This window comes from Bubalus kerabau, chromosome 1, assembly GCF_029407905.1.
Source record: "Bubalus kerabau isolate K-KA32 ecotype Philippines breed swamp buffalo chromosome 1, PCC_UOA_SB_1v2, whole genome shotgun sequence".
Classification (NCBI taxonomy): Eukaryota; Metazoa; Chordata; class Mammalia; order Artiodactyla; family Bovidae; genus Bubalus; species Bubalus kerabau.
This window is the reverse complement of record NC_073624.1, coordinates 189,587,661-189,606,056: the sequence shown is the minus strand read 5'-3', so window position 1 is coordinate 189,606,056 and position 18,396 is coordinate 189,587,661. Positions and strand designations below refer to the sequence as shown.

Sequence of the window (18,396 nt, the reverse complement as noted above, 5' to 3'; positions counted from 1 at the left end):
ACGTCATACAATCGGCTGGTTGGCAGTACACAACTCGAAGCTTTTTAGTCAGTTCACCAAGCTGCTTGATGCCCCAGCCCCACAGTTCTGGGCCGTCCCCTCAGCACTGTAAGACGTGTCTGGGCCCAAACACAGTTCACCCCCATTCCCCCCAGCCCCTGGCAAGCCCAAGTCACCTTTCCGTTCCAACAGACTTACATTTTATGCTGACTTCATCTAAATGGAATTATACGATGTGCTGTCTTTGGGGTCTGCCTTCTTGTCTAACACTTTTTATTTTACACACACACGCACTAGATGAAAATAACTGTTATAAAGACATCAGATCTCCCTCAAATCTATTGCTAAATGGAACACAACCTGAATCAAAGATCCATCAGAACTTTTGCTAGAAACTGGAAGATGATTCTAAAGACAGCTGTCCCCGCCAGGCACTTAGAGTCAATGGACTGGGTGGGGCACTCCCGGATGCCATGGAGCCACCTTATTCATCCCCATGCTGTTTCCTCTTCCTACGTCACAAAAGCCACTCAAAGTCCTCTTGGGAATAAAACCAGAGACAAGCAAATGCGTAACAGTTGAGAGATCAGGACTGAGCTGTATTTTGCTCCTGACTTAATTCTTCCTGAGGCCTCTGGCACATTTCCCAATCTGCTGTCCCACCAGGGGAGCGATAGAGTTTAGATATTTGTTCAGTCCCATGAACGGGCTCTGCTCTGAGTGAACGGCATTGATGGGTCACCCTCCATGCACATGGGAAACGGGATGAAGCGCCGCAGACCCTAATCAAGCCTTTCGAGGAGGAAGCTAAGAGCTGGAAAGCAGGTGCCACTGTGGCCATGTGCCCATCCTGGGTGCGCTAGAACCTGACCTGCCAGCCCCATGTCCCCCAAACCCCGGAGCCTGGATGGAAGACATTCCCTGTGGCTCCCATAGGCTCTTGGCAGGTGAGACAAACCCCCAGAAGTGAGCAAAGCTAAGAAGATGCAGGCATGCATGGCGAGGATGCCTCTTAACTCATCCTGGCTCCAAACAGCCAGCCAAACACCTGAGTGAACTCCAAACATAGAGAAAAGAAAAACCTCATGACACCAACCTGTGCTTGCTCAAGTCCTGGTCGTCTTCAGCGACGAGGTTCAGAAACCCAGTGTCCGCTCCCTGGAAGAAAAATGAACCGTGTTAGCTGGGTCTGATTTGGCCTGAACTGCCACATGGGTCAGCGGTACTATGATGAGATAGAAAAATCCTTTGGCTGGGGGTGGGGAATGTGGAAGGGCTGCCTTCTGGTCACTCTGCCAGACATCGGGGATGGTACAGACAGGATGCTTCAGAAATGCAGAGAGATGAGAAAAACAGCAATTTGCCAGAAAGGTTTTCTAGCGATCTGTGGTGGTACCCGTGAAGTTTCCACGTGTTCCGAAACTGAACTGGATGAAAGGACTGGATGTTCATATGACTTTTTATAGTTTATAGAAGATTTTCACCAGCATCTTTGGACCCCCATGGTCTCCTGGGAGGAAGGCAAGAGGACTGAATCAACCCCCTACGATGGAGTACCCAGCTCATCCAGCTTTGCCTGAGGCATGTGATCAACTAAATGCAAGGTGGGGTCCTGAGGCAGAAAAAGGACATTAGGGGAAACTAGTGAAATCTGAATAAAGAGCGGATCGAGGTGGCAGAAATGTATCCATGTCCACCTCTTGGTTATCACAAACACACTATGCTTATGAATGACCCAGTCATTGGGAGAAATTAGGTGATGAGTAATTTGAAATACCTCTGAAAATCTAAAATTATTCTAAAAAACTTTTTTAAAAACTTCAGTTTAAAAATTTAGGGAGGGATTTCCCTGATGGTCCAGGCAGTGGTTAGGACTTCAAGCTTCCACTGCAGGGGGTGTGGGTTCGATCCCTGGTTGAGGAAATAAAATCCCACAAGCTGCATAGTGTGCCCCCAAAATAAATAAAGTCTTAAATACATAAAAATTTAGGGAATGCTCCTACACCGTTGGTGGAAATGTAAACTGGTACAGCCACTATGGAGAACAGTGTGGCGATGTCTCAAACAACTGAAAACAGAGCTGCCATGTATCCAGCATTCCCACTGCTGGGCACATATCTGGAGAAACTCTAGTTGGAGAAGATTCATGCACCTCAGTGTTCATAGCAGCACTGTTTACAATATCTAGGACATGGAAGCAACTTAAAAGTTCATCAGTAGATGAACTGATAAAGAAGATATGGTGTATCTGATGAAGAACATAAGATATATATATATACATGAAGTGTTGGTCATTCAGTTGTGTCGGACTCTTTGTTTCCCCTTGGACTGTAGCCCGCCAGGCTCCTCTATCCATGGAATTCTCCAGGCAAGAATACTGGGGTGGGTTGCCATTTCCTCTTCCAGGGGATCTTCCCCACCCAGGGGGTCGAACCTGAGTCTCCTGCATTGCAGGCAGATTCCTTACCGTCTGAGCCACCAGGGAAGCCCCAATATATATACACACACAACAAAATGCTACTAAGCCATAAAAAAGAATGAATAATGCCATTTGCAGCAACATGGATGGACCTAGAGATTATCATAGTAAGTGAAGAATCATAAAGACAAATACCATGATATCACTTATATGTAGAGTCTAAAAAATTATACAAATGAACTTATTTATAGAACACAAACAGACTCATAGACTTCAAAAACAAATTTTTGATTTGGGGAGGAGGGATAAATTCAGTTTGCAATTAACATATACAGATTACTATATATAAAATAAATAATCAACAAGGACCTTCTGTATATAGTACAGGGAACTCTACTTGGCACTCTGTAACAACCTATATGGGAAAATACGAGATAGAATGGATACATGTGTATGTATAACTGAACAACTTTGCTATACACTTCAAACTAACACAACATTGTACACCAACTATACCCCAATATAAAATAAAAATTAAATTTAAAACATGTAAATGCTGTATTATTTTTTTTGTTGTTTAGTTGCTGTTGTGTCCATTCTTTGCAACACCATGGACTGCAGCAGGCCAGACTTCCCTGTCTTTCACTATGTCCCAGAGCTTGCTTAAACTCATGTCCACTGAGTCAGTGATGCCAACCAACCATCTCACCCTCTGTTGCCCCTTCTCCTCCTGCCCTCTATCTAACTGGTTGTCAATTAAATGCCAGAATGGAGAAGCGACGTCCCCACCATCACCTGCAGGTGGTGCTGCAGCCTCAGGAATGCCCTCTGGGCTCTAGAAGCAGCTCTAATAGAAACTCAGCCAGCAGCAGCATCTGCTCTACCTGGCCCAGCAGCTTAGGATTGGAGCGTCTCTGGCCACTGAGGCCAGAGGGGCGCCCTGGACAGCGCAGAGCACAGTGGCCCACAGGGATGAGAGATGACAGGGCTGGAGCAACGTCACAGACCCAAGGCCAAGACTTGCCTCAACCTTGCAGGGACCATCTACACGTCTGATTCTTCATTTCACTTTTGAATCAATTAAAGGCTCATGAGAAGTTGCAAAACTAGTACAGAAGGGTGCCAGGGAACACTCTTCACCAAGCTCCCTGATGGCCGCTCCTTACACAACTGGTGAACATTATCCAAACTGGAGAAAGTGACTGATAAACTAGGCACCATTTTTTTTTTTTAAGTCTTACTGAGATACAATTCTCATGCCACACAATTTACTTATTCAAAATGCACAATTCAGTGGTCTTTTTGTACATTCACAAAGTTGTGTAACCATTACCACAACCAATTTTTGAATATTTTCCTTACCCCAAAAGAAGCCCTGTCCTCATCAGCAGTCACTCCCCTGCTCCCCAGCCTCTGACAACAGGAACCCACTCTCTGCGTCCGTGGATTGGCCTGCTCTGCACGTTTCCCGTCAGTGGAATCACACCCTGTGCGTCCCTCTGTGTGTGCTTCTCTCACTGAGCACCGTGTTCTCAGGGTCTGCCCACGTGGTAGCAAGTGTCAGGGCTTCTCTCTTGTGTGGCTGAGTGATGCTCCAGTGCGTGGAGGGACCCTGTGTTTACCGTCCCCTGATGGATGTTCCACTTCTGGGTCCTGTGAATCACACTGCTGTGAACACGGGCAGCTTATGAATCACTGCAGAAACGGCATCTTTCTCTGCCCTCACATCTACCATCTGCCAATCTCCCCATCCCCAGCCCTTTAGCGCCAGCTGCGGGCTGTCCTCTAGCCCTTGAAGCTGGACTTGGGCAGGGAGATGAGCCCCACAGAGCCCCCCACCCTGGCTATGCTCAGCCCAGACCAGCTTAGACTAGAACAGAGAGCAGTGAGGACAAAATCCATCCCCGGGGCACAGACAGCAGGCTGCGAGGTGCACCGGCTGGTGCCAGGCTGTGCCCATGACCTTCAGCGACAAGAAACGCTGGGCTTTCACCTTCCCGCCAGGGTGAACTCCAAGCCCCCACGACAGGGCCCCGTGAATTGTGGAGGTAGCCATCAGGAGGATCTCCTGTAGAATCTGCACTTGTTGTTCAGTCACTAAGTTGTATCTGACTGTTTGTGACCCCATGAACTGCAGCATGCCAGGCTTCCCCGTCCCTCACTATCTCCCTGAGTTCGCTCAAACTCATGTCCATCGAGACAGTGAGGTCATCCAACCATCTCATCCTCTGTTGTCCCCTTTTCCTCCTGCCCTCAATCTTTCCCAGAATCAGGGTCTTTTCTAATGAGTCAGCTGTTTGCATCAAGTGACCAAAGTATTGGAGCTTTAGCTTCAGCATCAGTCCTTCCAATGAATATTCAGGGTTGATTTCCTTTAGGATGGACTGGTTTGATCTTGCAGTCCAAGGGACTCTCAAGAGTCTTCTCCAGCACCACAATTTGAAAGCATTAATTCTTTGGCACTCAGCCTTCTTTATGGTCCAACTCTCATATCTGTACATGACTACTGGATAAACCATAGCTTTGACTATATGGACTTTTGTCAACAAAGTGATGTCTTTGCTTTTCAATACAATGTTAAGGTTTGTCATAGCTTTTCTTCCAAGGAGCAAGTATCTTTCAGTTTTCATCTTTTAATCTGAAAAGTTGGTGGAAAATGTGACTGTGGGACCTCTCGTTCAAAAATTATGACAAATTTCAAAACAGTGACAGCAGAGACCTGGGGCGCAGGGGCTGTAAGAAGCCGGGCCTGCCGACCCCACATACACCCTGCCTTGGAACTGCCGACAAGTGACTTCACTGCAAGGAAAGAGGCCAAGCTCACAACGGTGGCAATCAGGGACCCAAGAGGATAGGACGACTGCACACTCTTGTCGTGGGTGGCACTTTTTTTTTTCTGACTGCACCACATGGCTTTCGGATCTCAGTTCCCCACCAGGAATCGAACTTGTGCCTCTTGCCTTGGAAGCATGGAGTCCTAACCACTGGACTGCCAGGGTAGTCCCCTGAGTAAAACTTTTTACAACCTGTGCGCCCCACCTCATCCACATGCTTTCCTTTCTTTATTCTTTTAAAAAAATTAAGATAGAATTCACCTACTATAAAATGTCCAGTTTGATGGCTTTCAGGAGAATCACAGGTTCTGCAACCATCACACTAATCCCAGGACACCTTTGTCGCACTCATCAGCATCACATGGTTCAAAGCTGAGGCTCCCAGGGAGACACAAGATCCTCGACTGCAGGAGCCGCGGGTGCTCTGCTCGCCATGCAGTCCATGCCACCATCACCGAGCCGGCCCATGATGGGATCTCGCTAGTTCTGGGGATTCTGCACAATCTAGTTGGTGCCAAGGGCACAGCTTGAGGAGCCCGGTGGGTCTGGGGAGAGGGTGCAGGCCCCACACAGAGCTGTGTGGTGCTGGGAGAGGCCCACCCTAGGTACCACCTTCCCTGACCATCATGTGGAGGCGGATTGGAATGGTTTGGTGTCCAGGGGCAGGAGGCCTGACATGCAACGCCAAGCAGGAGTGGGATGGTCAGAGTCAGGACATAGCACCCTCGGCCTGGCTGAGCCCTCATCTCACAGCCCTACGGTCAGGATTCCAACATGGGCTGGGCCTCATGGGGCTAAATCCAGGCCTGGGCAGGGCTAGTCTTTTCAGAAGCTCCAGGGAAGCACAAGCTCTTGCCTTTTCCAGCTGCTAGAGGCGCCGCATCCCTGGCCCGCAGCCCCTCCCTCCATCCTCACAGTCAGCAGCGCAGCACCTCCTGTCTCTGCCTCTGACTCTCCCCCTCCCTCTTATAAGGACCTTGTGACGACACTGGCGCCCCCAGAGGATCCAGGGTTGGCCCCATCCTAGGGGCCTTAACTTCTTCCCATCTGCAGAATCCTTTTACCACGTACGGTGACACACAGGTTTTGGGGACTGGGGCACGGACATCTTTGGGGGGGCCATTATTCTGCCAACCGCACCCTGTAATACCTGACAACATGTGTGAATCTAGCCCTGGAACTTTGCATTTAAGAGCAGATCCCAAGAGAGTACAATGTAGCATGATATCCTATTTATAATGCTAAAAACAACTCAACTTTCTAAAATAGATTTTTAGGAGTAAAAATATGCTGTTAAGGAGTACATGTAAACAAGACAGAATTAAACAAAGGACGGGAAATGTGACACGAGCTTCCACCTCAGCTGTCTTGGAGACCGGAGCCAGGTGGGTGGGCTGGGTGGGGCAGGTCTCAGGAACGGAAGAGAGCTGGCGAGGCTCTGGTTTTTGTGCTCAATGGTGAGTTTGTGGGTGCTCACTATTAAGAATATATACACTAAAGAGGACCTACATTCAAAGGAATATTACTCAGTGCTAAAGAAGAAATGAGCTATGAAGCAGGGAAAGACACTGAGGAACCTCAGATACCAGTCACCAAGTGAAAGAAGCCAGTAGAAGAGGCCACGCACTGGACTCCACTGGTGGTCCAGTGGTTAAGACTCAGTGCTCTCAGTGCAGGGGGGCTCAGGTTCAATCCCTGGTCGGGAAACTTAAGATACCGCATGCCCCACAGTGCAGCCAAAAAAGCTGATTAATTCGTTTAACGGTTGAAAAGACTATACACTGTGATTGCAACTGTGGGACATTCTGGAAAAGGCAGGACTCTGGAGACTAGAAGAATCAGTGGTTTGGGGGGTTGTGGGGAGGAGGGATAAACAGGTAGGGCCCAGAGGCAGTGAAATGACTGATAACGGATACATTTGTCCGAACCCACAGAACACATAGCACCAAGACTAGACTCAGATGTCAACTATGGACTTCAGTTAATAACAACATATGGGGACTTCCCTGGTGGTCCAGTGGCTAAGACTCGGTGCTCCCAATGCAGGGGGCCCAGGTTCCATCCCTGGTCAGGTAACTAGATCCCATGTGCTGCAATTAAGACTTGGTGTAGCCAAATAAATAGTAAATAAACAAATATTTTTTAAAAGTAACAATATACGGATATTGGCTCATCAAGTATTACTGAGTTACACTAATGCAGGATGGTAATAATAGAGAAAAGTGTATGTGTGGGTGTGTGTGCCCGTGTGTGTGGAGGGGGTATATAGGAACTCCCTGTACTTTCTGCTTAATTTTTCTATAACCCTAAAGTACTCTAAAAATCAGCCTAGTAAAAGCTGGGTGAATTGGACTTCCCTGGTGGTCCAGTGGTTGAGAACCCACCTGCCAATGCAGGGGACCCAGGTTCCATCTCTGGTCTGGGAAGATTCCACACGGCAAGGAGCAACTAAGCCCAGGAACCGCAGCTACCGAGTCTGCACGCTAGAGCTCACTAACCACAACTACGGAGCCCACGTGCTGCAACTACCGAAGCCCATACACCCCAAAGGCCACGCTGTGCAACGAGGAGCCACTGCAGTGAGAAGCCCGTGCGCCACAACTAGAGAGTGACCCCCGCTCGCTGCAACTAGAGACAGCCCTCGCAAAGCAATGAAGACCCAGCGCATCCAAAAGTAAATCAATAAAACTTTTTAAAAAGAAGAAAAAAAGTGGGATGAATTGGGAGAGTTATACTGAGAACCAGGAATTCTGAAGAGGAAAAGAAAGGGAGGGAAAGAAGAGTGAGGCCATCGTAGCCCGGGTGAAGGCTCCACACACACATGACCAGCAGGTGGGTCAGGCTGTTGTGAACCAAGACCCAGACACAAGCTGGTCAGTCCTGCCAAGTGGATTTTCTACGTTTCTCCCAAGGCCCCTGCCAGTGTCATAACAGGATCACACTGCCCAGATCAAGACCTCCTGGCCCCTCCAGCCTGGATTAACCTACTCCAAAGCTGTCCCCAGGCCAGGGGACCAGGGCGGACTTATGGGCGGATCAGACAAGAGCCTAATAGAATGTGCCCTGGGATTACTCCCAAATCCCATTTGGCCAGTGGAAAGCATATTCTGGCTGGTGCTGAGCCGATTTCTGCAGATTTTGAGGGCAGGAGGCAACCTCTTTCCTTCCCGCTCATTCACCATTCCCACCCTCACCATTCCCATTGCCACTCCGCCTGGAGAGATTCCATCCCTTCCACCTCCTGGCATGCAGCATCGGCCAGGCCCCTCTTCCTCCCTCTGCTCCAAGGTGCGTGCAAATGCAGAAATGAGACAGAAGAAATCTGTCCTCCACCCATTCTTTTTTAATCTCCCTCTCTCTCTTTTTTTAATATTTTGTGTATTTGGCTGGGTCTTAAGTTTCGGCATGTGGGATCTAGTTCCCCAACCTGGGGCCCCTGCATTGGATGAGTGGAGTCAGCCATGAGACCTCCAGGGAAGTCCCTCCACCCTGTTTCTGAGGCCAGAGCTTTGTGGGGAGGAGGGTAAAAGCAGCTGAAGTAAGTGGGCACAGGTGTCCCAAGTAGGGGTCCAGAAACTGCAATTCTCCCTAGATTGCCTGCGAAAGGACTGTGACCCTACTTCCTGGTGAAATCACTGAGACAGTCACTCCACAGAGCATTTCTCCTTTGGCGGCAGTGGTGCACCGTTTTTTTTAGGGACACTGGGCAAGGAACTTAATGCCCCCCGTCCTGATCTCCAGAGCTCCGTTCACCTGCTGTGGCAGCGTTTCCAACATCGCTAGCCTCCAGAGATTCAGCTCATGTCCTATGTGCTGTCTCCTCCCACTTGCCCCTCGGGATCAGTTCTCCTCCCGCTTGGGGTCAGGCGGCTCTGCGTGATCACCTGCGGTGACAGCAGGTCACTTCTGAGATCTGTCATGAAAGACATGTGGCTTCTGCCTGCACTCAGTGAGCCAGCCACCATGGAGTGAGGAAGCAACGTCGTGGACAGGGACCATGAGGGGCACCATCCTGGAAGAGGCTCCTCTGACCCCACTGGGCCTTCAGACGAGGTGGCCCTGGGCTGACACGTGCTCCACAACCTCCCGAGGGACCCTGAGCCAGAACCACCAAGGGAAGCTGTTTCCAAGTTTCCAACCCACAGAAACTGTGAGAAAGTGAACACTGGTGGTTTACATTAAGCTTTCAGGGACTTTCCTGGTGGTCCAGTGGCAAGGACTCTGTGCTCCCAATGCAGGGGGCCCAGGTTCCACCCCTGGACAGGGAATTAGGCTCCACATACTGCAACTGAGCCCACAAGCCACAACTAGAGAGCCCATGCAGTGAAATGAAGACCCAGTACGGTCAAAATAATGAAATAAAATATAATAAAATAAAAAATAAAATAAGTCTTCAGGGTAATCTGTTACACAGCAAGAGATAACTGATACACCTGTCATCCAGGCTGATCCACCTGACAGCTCCACATTATTTTTTCTTTTTCAACCACTACAATTCTCTAATGGCAAGCAACCAACAGCATTGGATTTTTCACTTTCTGGTTTTTCCCCCATCTATAGATCTGATCATCTGGGAGACTTAAGAGACTAGAGGGACTCGGTAAATTCAACAAGGAGGGAGCAGTAGAACAATTAAGATGAGAAAATGAAGCCTTTGGGATTCAGATTGTCAAGAGATACCATTGCCTGGTTCTGAGACCAAACGAGTCCACTACTTTGATCTGCTTCCTTCTAAAGCAGGGTCTTGGGCCTTCCCTGGTGGTCCAGTGGCTAAAACTCTGTGCTTCGAATGCAGGGAGCCCCGGGTTCCATTCCTGGTCAGGGAACTAGATCCCACCTGCTTCAACTAAAGATTCTGCGTACTGCAACTAACACCCTGTGCAGCCAAATAAATAAACAAAAAATAAATAAACATTTTTTAAAGTAAATAAAAAATAAAGCAGGGTCTTGCCCTCAGGGCTACTGATGTGGAAGCTGGTCATTCCTTGCTGGAGGTGGGGGCATCCTTCCGGGCACTGTGGTGGGTGGAACAGCCTCTCTGGCCCCACCCCTCATTCCAAGAGCCACCTGCCAATTGTAATAAGCACAGATGTCCCCAGACGTGGTCCAGAGTCCCCTGGGAGGTGAGATCACCCCCACTGAGATCCCTGCTCCAAGCACATCCCTCATGGACAGACACAGCAGGGACTCAGCATCTGGCAACAGGAAGCCCCCCTGCCTGGAGTACAGTTCCCCACTCCTGGGAACCAAGCAGGTGGGCCTGGGATGTCTGCGCCCCCTTCCCTCCCCACACGACATCCCACCAGCGCGTGGCAGGAACACCTTGCCTCGCTGGAGGCTTGATATAGACCTGCACTGCAGTTATCACCCCAGCCTTCACTCATCACCACAGCAACCATCTAAATGTGTCACCCCGAGGAGCTCTGATTGCAAATGAGGCAGGAGGAGAAGCCTGGGGTGGGGGACGGCAGCCTGAGCCTCGCCACCTGAGCTCCCAGCCCTGAGCCCTTGGAGTCTCTTGGAGAAATGCCTGGGATGGACACACTACTCCAAAGTCTTGAGACTGACCCAGATCAGAGGCCAGCACAGTCCAGTCCAATGGGACAAAAGGGCCCGGAGGGCTGACTCAGGGGCTAAAGGTCTCCAGGAGCCTAGCAGATGTAGGGGGAGGAGGGTGCTGACCCCGGCTCTGTGTCCTGAGTCTCTCAACCCTCCTCCACCTATCACTGTGTGGGGTCTCCCCACTTTCCTATTTTTTACCAAGCTGCACAGCAAGTAGGATCTTGGTTCTCTGATCAGGGATCAAACCTGAGCCCCCTGCATTGGAAGCTCAGTGTCTTAACCACTGGACCACCAGGGAAATCTCAGCATCTCCCTGCTTTACTCTCTAATCACTGGAGCTTTGTATTGCTAGTGCTTCCCTGGTGGCTCAGTGGTAAAGAACCCACCTGCCAATGCAGGAGACATGGGTCCAATCCCTGGGTTGGGAAGATCCCGTGGAGAAGGAAACAGGGACCCACTCCAGTATTCTTGCCTGGGAAATCCCATGGATGGAGGAGCCTGGAGGGCTACAGTCCAAGAGGTCACATAAAAGAGCCAATCATGACTTAGTGACTAAACAACAACAACATGATGTAAGCAGGGACCAAACTCAACATTTTTCCAAATAATGAACACAGAGTCTCCATCCCCAGCCCTGCTGACACTGGGCGCATCATCTTCCATGCAGGGCCGTCCTGGGAGCTGTGCGGTGTGGGACAACCTCCCTGCCCCCATCCACTCAATGTCAGGAGCCCCCCCAGTGTGGCAAACACAGATGTGGCCAGACATCACTAGTGTCCCCTTGGGGACAGGATCACCTGCTGAGCCAGGCATCGATTATCAGACCTCCCACCTCTTGGCACTGTCCTGTATGGAGGGACAGGCAACTGACTTGGGAAGAGGATCAATTTTGACAAATTAAAAAAAAAATGTGTATGCACAGATTTCTTTTTCCTCTCAAAATTAAAATAGCTTCTGTCCGTCCCCCGGAAGGCGGTGGGTGGGGACAGATATTCCCGAATTTGACAGGCAGCATGGTTTCATTCTACCCCAACTTCGAAATGGACTAACTCCCCCAGGGCCTCAGTCTCCAAAGTTTCAAGGTGAGGGTGAAGGTGGCACCCCTGAGCAGGTGGGGTTCTTGGATTAAACACGTGAATATCTAGCAAATGGATAAATCAGTCCTAGCATATTTTTCATAGCGGATCACTTCTTTATCATTGGAACTTTTTCACAATCCTAGAACATCTAGTAACTGCTTTGTTGACAAGGCTAGGACTCAGCAGAGTGATTCTGTGAAGGACCAGGTGACAAATGTTTGTGGTCACTGTCGCTACTACTGAACCCAGCCAGTCATGGACCAGTGGGCGAGGCTCTGTGCCAGTGAAGCAGGGGATGCAGGTTCGATCCTGGCTGGGGAACTAAAGTTGCATATGCTGCATGGTTCGAGAAAAAAGAAATCTGATTTTGGAGGTTCTTTGGCAGTTCAGTGGTTAAGACTCCATGCTTCCAATGCAGGGGGTGCAGGTTTGATCCCTGGTCAGGGAACTCAGATCCCACACACCTCAAGGTCCAGTCAAAAAAAAAAAGAAAGAAAGAAATTGACTAACCCAGGTGACTTGGATCCAGCCCAGAGGTTGGAGGCTGGAATTTTCAACCCCGAGACTGGAAGACGGTCTGTGAGCTGATGGCACCAGGCCTCACATGGGGGCACCAGTGCAAAGGGAAATGGGATCCTTGGTCCTAACAGAAAGCCCTCAGCTGCCCCTCACCCCAGGCCATCCACTACACAGAAGGTCGCCACCACAGAGACACCACTTCCCTCAGATTCAGAGAAGGGGCCGCTGCTTTCTCAACACCTTGGGAAAAATCCATGGGCCAATCTCTGTTAGCAAGTATAGAAGCTCTTTATCAACTTTGGTTGCAAAAGGCATCCTAAAGCTCTTGACCTGGTGAGCAAACTATTTTCTCATCATTCTAGACAGGGCAGTTTACCATCTGCAAAACTGCCACCGCTAACGGCCCCGAAGAACCCATCCCCAGAGGGAGAAATGGTTTCTGCAGATGGAGAGATTGAGAAAACCTCAGTGTAGATGCAGATGTGACAACTCAGTGTCCTATGGATCGGTGTGCGTCCTGGGGCAGAAAGGGGTGTCAGGGGAAAATTAAAGAAATCCAAATGAAGTGTGAACTTTAGTTAATAATGACACTATTTGCAAACCAGAAATAGAGACCCAGACGTCAAGGGGGGAAATGGAGCAGAGGGGAATGGACTGGGATGCTGGAGTTGACATATATAGATTACTATGCATGAAATAGAAACTAACGAGAACCTGCTGCTCTGCTGTGCTGTACTCAGTCGTGTCCGACTCTTTGCGACCCCGTGGACTGCACCCGCCAGGCTCCTCTGTCCATGGGATTCTCGAGGCAAGAATATTGGAGTGGGTTGCCATTTCCTTCTCCAGTGGATCTTCCTGAACCAGGGATGGAACCTGCGCCTCTTGTGCCTCCTGCATAGGTAGACGGATTCTGTGCCATCTGGGAACCTACTGTACAACCAAGGGACCTCTACTCAATGCTCTGTGATGAATTAAATGGGAAGGAAATACAAAAAAGAGGGAATATATGTATATATATGGCTGATTCACTTTATTGTACAGTAGAAACTAACACAACATTGGAAAGCAACTATACTTCAAAAAAAAATTAAAAATAATAATGACATATCAGTGTTGGTTTCTTAATTGGGATGAACGTATCAGGTCTGATGCAAGATGTGAAGAGCAGGGGTGACAGGGTACGTGGGATCTATCTGTACTGTCTTCCCAATTTTCCTGTGAATCTAAAACGAGTCTGAAATGAAAAGTTCATCTAAGAAGAAAAAGGAGAGAGGGGAGTGACGACAATTAGCTACTTATGCTTGAGAAGGCTTTGAAATGTGATTGAGGGAACATTAAGTTCCTGTGACAGCATCCGATAATGACAGGGTTATATAAAGCCCAGAGAAGAAAGACGCTAAAAACAGGATATGCTAATCAGCAGGGGAAGTTGGCTCCTAGGAGAAGAGTGAGGAGGGGGAGAAAAGACAGGTGGCTGAGTAGTTCCCGAGACAATCAGGGTGGACCCCGGCCCCGGGGCTGCTCCACGGGAGGAAATGTCTGGAACATCCCAGGCGGACAGGGGCAATGAGGCACATCTGCTCAGGAGCAATGCCTGCTGAGTGCACAGCCAGAGCCTGGGCTTGGGGGAAAGTGGTGGTTTTACAGATGGAGAGCTCTGGAACGTGAGGGTGAAGCCGTAGTCCAAAGACAGACAAACAGACGGGTGATGTGACATGGATCCTGGTCTTTGCAAGCTGACTTACTGGACATCTTCATCTCGACCAGGGTTTCTCCCTCTCCACCCTGCAGACATTTACGGCCAGGTCATTCACTGTTGGGGCATCCTGGGCACTGTGGGTTTGGAGCAGCCTCCCTGAACCCTGCTCCCATGATGCCAGGAGCACTCCTAGTCCTGACGACAACAGATGTCTCAGACAGTGTCCCCCAGGGCAGGATGTCCTGAGGAGAAACACTGACCTACAATAATTTACAACAACTAACAATGTACACACAGGACCATAGGAGTGTAATTATCCTCATTCTACAGATGGGGAAACTGAGGCTCAGAGAGGTGATAAAGCCAGCCTTTGGTCACCAGGAGGAAGTCTCAGAGAACGGGTAGTCAGGAGTGGCCAATACCACGTTTAACAAGGAGAGGCCTCTGCCTGGGGAGGGGGCGGCAGTGCTGACCTGTCAGCATCCGAGGGCCAAATCCAGCCCACCTCTTGTGTCTGTAAAGTTTTGTTGAAACACAGCCACATCCATTGATTTGTATATCAGCTATGACATTCACATGAAATTAAAAGATGCTTGCTCCTTGGAAGGAAAACTATGGCAAACCTAGACAGCATATTAAGAAGCAGAGACATCATTTTGCCCACAAAGGTCCATATAGTCAAAGCTATGGTTTTTCCAGTAGTCAAGTATGGATGTGAGAATTGGACGATAAAGAAGGCTGAGCACTGAAGAACTGACGCTTTTGAATTGTGGTGTTGGAGAAGACTCTTGAGAGTCCCTTGGACTGTAAGGAGATCAGACCAGTCAATCCTAAAGGAAATCAACCCTGAATATTCACTGGAAAGACTGATGCTGAAGCTGAAGCTCCAATACTTTAGCCACCTGATGTGAAGAGCCGACTCTTTGGAAAAGACCCTGATGCTGGGAAAGATTGAGGGCAGGAGGAGAAGGGGATGACAGAGGATAAGATGGTTAGATAGCATTACTGACTCAATGGACATGAATTTGAGCAAACTCAGGGAGATGGTGAAGGACAGGGAAGCCTGGCATGCTACAATTCATGGAATTGCAGAATCAGACACAATTTATCAACTGAACAACGTATGACATTCATGCCTACAAAGGACCGGCTGGCCCTTCATAGAGTTTATTGGCTCCTTACAGAGGTCCTCCATCACCACCTCAGAGCCCTGCATGGTTTTTCCAGACTCTTGAGCGCTCACTGAAGACTTTGCTGGAGGAATGAAGGCAGCAGAGGCAGCCTCGCTGGCAGTGAAAGGAGTCTGGACTGGTTCTGCCTGGTTCAGGATGAGGAGGCCGGTCCCTGGACTCATCAGCTCCTCGGCCAGGAGGGGGTCTGACCCCCGCCCACCCGCCAGTCCTGCCCTGGTGGGAGGAGCACATGTCATCATAGGTGCGTGGGACTGTCGGGTTGACTGGCAGCAGGCAGCATGCCAGCCCGTCTCCCGAGGTGTGTGGGCCGCACTCTCATCTTGACCCTGCTCTCACATGGGATGGAGCCAGGCCTCTGCTCTGAGCTCTGGGGTTCATGGAACCATGTTCCCCTGAGCCTGCACGGTCAGCCCTGTGGCCTCCGGAGGGTAGAGTGTGCTGAACGAGGATGCACGCAGCTGCCCCAGCTCGTCTTCCCAGAGCCCCAGTGCCTTGGTGTCGCTGAGACCACGGATCGCGCTGTCATCTGAAGGTCACCTCCGTCTAGGCTTTCTCCTCACCGTACTGTGGGCGTTCAGGCCACTCTTCAGGGTAGAGCAGCCTCTCTGGCCCCCCACCCATTCATCCAGGAGCACCCCCTAATCGTGACAACCACAGATGTCCCCAGATGTCACCCAGTGTCCCCTGGGGGTGGACTCACCCTGAGTGAGACCCCTGTGGTAGGGATTTCATGGACTCCCAGGAAGTCATGCGTCCCGTGACCATCTGATCTCTGAGGTCTGGTAGGCTGCTTACATTTCAATACACACCTGAGTGAGAGGGAGGGGAGGTAACCCATAGATGCTGGGGGCCACCCTGGTTCACACCATCTGACCATCAGGGGTTTATTCTGGTGGCTAATATGAGCTGAGCTTCCTTCCAGGTGGCTCAGTGGTAAAGAATCCAGAGGAGTTCTTCAGGATACGCAGGTTTGATCCCTGGGTTGGGAAGATCCCCTGGAGGAGGAAGTAGCAACCCATTCCAGTATTCTTGCCTGGAAAATCCCATGGACAGAAAAGTCTGGCGGGCTACAGTCCATGGGTCACAAAAAGTTGGATGTAACTTAGTAACTAAACCACCATTCTTTTAAGGTCTTTATTGAATTTGTTACAGTATTGCTTCTGTTTTATGTTCTGCTTTTTTGGCTGCAAAAACATGTGGGATCTTAGCCTTGACCAGGGATTGAACCAGTACCCCTACCATCAAAGGCGAAGTCTCAAGCACTGGCTCGCCAGGGAGGTCCTTGGCTCATTGTCACTAGTTACATCTGCAGAGACCCTAATTCCACAAGAGGCCAGATGCCTGGGTGCTGGGGGTGAGGACTGGAACATATCTTTGGGGGAACAGAGCTTAGCTCACAACACCCCCTCTTTGGCCTTCCCCCTGCTCTCCCAGCCTTGCCCTGAACCCCAGCTCTCCTGACCCCCACATACTGTATTGACCCCCCAGCCGTGTCCTTCATGCCCATCAGAAAGCACTCCCAGGTCGCCATCTCTCTGGCGTCCCACCTGCTTCCCTGACTTCCCACCTGGAGGGCTGTGAGCTCACCGGGAACATTCCCCCGGAGGAGGAGGCATGCTGAGCTCCATGCCCGTCCCGGGGTCACAAGTTTGAGGCAGATGGGCAGGTGACGGCAGTGCTGGTCCCTGGAGAGATGACACCTGGCTTGTTGGCAGGGGCACTGCTCCAGGCTCAGCTGTCACCAATGGGAAGTGGCCCCAATGTCATCAGCCCCTCCAAGTGTCCTGAGAAGCTGGGAGGTTTGTTTTTGTTTTTTAAATGTAAAAGCTCCTGCTTTTTTTTTTTTTTTGCTATGTCACTTGGCTTATGGGATCTTAGTTTCCCAAACAGGATCGAACCTGGGGCTCCTGCAGTGGAAGTGCAGAGTCTTAACCAGTGGACCACCAGAGAAGTCCAAAAGCTCCTGGTTTTTAAATGTTGGCAGTAATTCAGTAATTCTGGGAATCCCAGACTATCTTACCTGTTTGCTGAGAAACTTGTATGTGGGTCAAGAAGCAACAGTTAGAACCCTGTATGGGACAATGAATTGGCTCAAGATGGAGAAAGGAGTACAACACGGCTGTCTGCTCTCACCCTGTTTGTTTAATCTACACTCTGAGCACATCAGGAGAAATGCTGGGCTGGATGAGTTACAAGCTGGAATCAAGATAGGTGGGAGAAACATCAACAACCTCAGACATGTGGATGATATCACTCTAAGGGCAGGAAGCAAAGAGGAACTAAAGAGCCTCTTGATGAGAGTAAAGGAGAGTAAAGGAGCTGGCTTAAGACTAAATATTAAAAAACTAAGATCATGGCATCTGCCCCCATTACTGCATGGCAAACAGAAGGGGAAAAGGTGGAAGTAGTGACAGATTTCCTCTTCTTAGGCTCCAAAATCAATGCAGATGGTGACCGCAGCCATGAAATCAGAAGACGACAGCTTCTTGTCAGGAAAGCTATGACAAACCTAGACAATGTGTTGAAAAGCAGAGACATTGCTCTGCTGACAAAGGTTCATATAGTCAAGGCTATGGCCTTCCAGCGGTCACGTAGAGTTATGACAGCTGGACTGTAAAGAAGGCAGAACGCCAAAGAACTGATGCTTTCAAACTGTGGTGCTGGAGGACTCCTGAAAGTCCCTTGGACGGCAAGATCAAACCAGTCAATCTTACGGGAGATCAACCCTGAATATTCACTGGAAGGACTGATGCTGAAGTTGAAGTTCCAGTATTTTTGGTCATCTGATGTGAACAGACAACTCATTGGAAAAGTCCCTGATGCTGAAAAAGATTGAGGGCAGAAGGAGAAGAGGGCGTCAGAGGATGAGATGGCTGGACGGCATCACCGAAGCAATGGACATGAACTTGGGCAAACTCTGGGTGAGGGACAAGGAGGCCTGGCGTCCTGCAGTCCATGGGGTCTCAAAAGTCAGACATGACTGGGTGAGTGAACAACAATAATAATTCAGCGTCTCAAACCACTGGGGCACTTCCCCTGTGGCACAGTGGATGGGAATCCGCCTGCCAGTACAGGGGACATGGGCTTGATC

General features: G+C 49.7%; 1 protein-coding gene across 4 annotated transcripts in view; it reads right to left on the bottom strand.

Moving 5' to 3' along the window:
- The window catches only part of GNG7 (G protein subunit gamma 7), a 138,574-nt gene that overhangs the window by 93,897 nt on the left and 26,281 nt on the right, over positions 1–18,396 (bottom strand). For 3 of the 4 annotated variants that reach the window (XM_055547556.1, XM_055547542.1, XM_055547546.1), the window contains exon 2: positions 1,097–1,158. The gene's annotated coding sequence lies outside the window, so the exon portion shown is untranslated. Of the gene's footprint in view, positions 1–1,096; positions 1,159–16,005; positions 16,115–18,396 lie in introns of all 4 variants that reach the window. The other variant, XM_055547553.1, reaches the window with a different exon arrangement.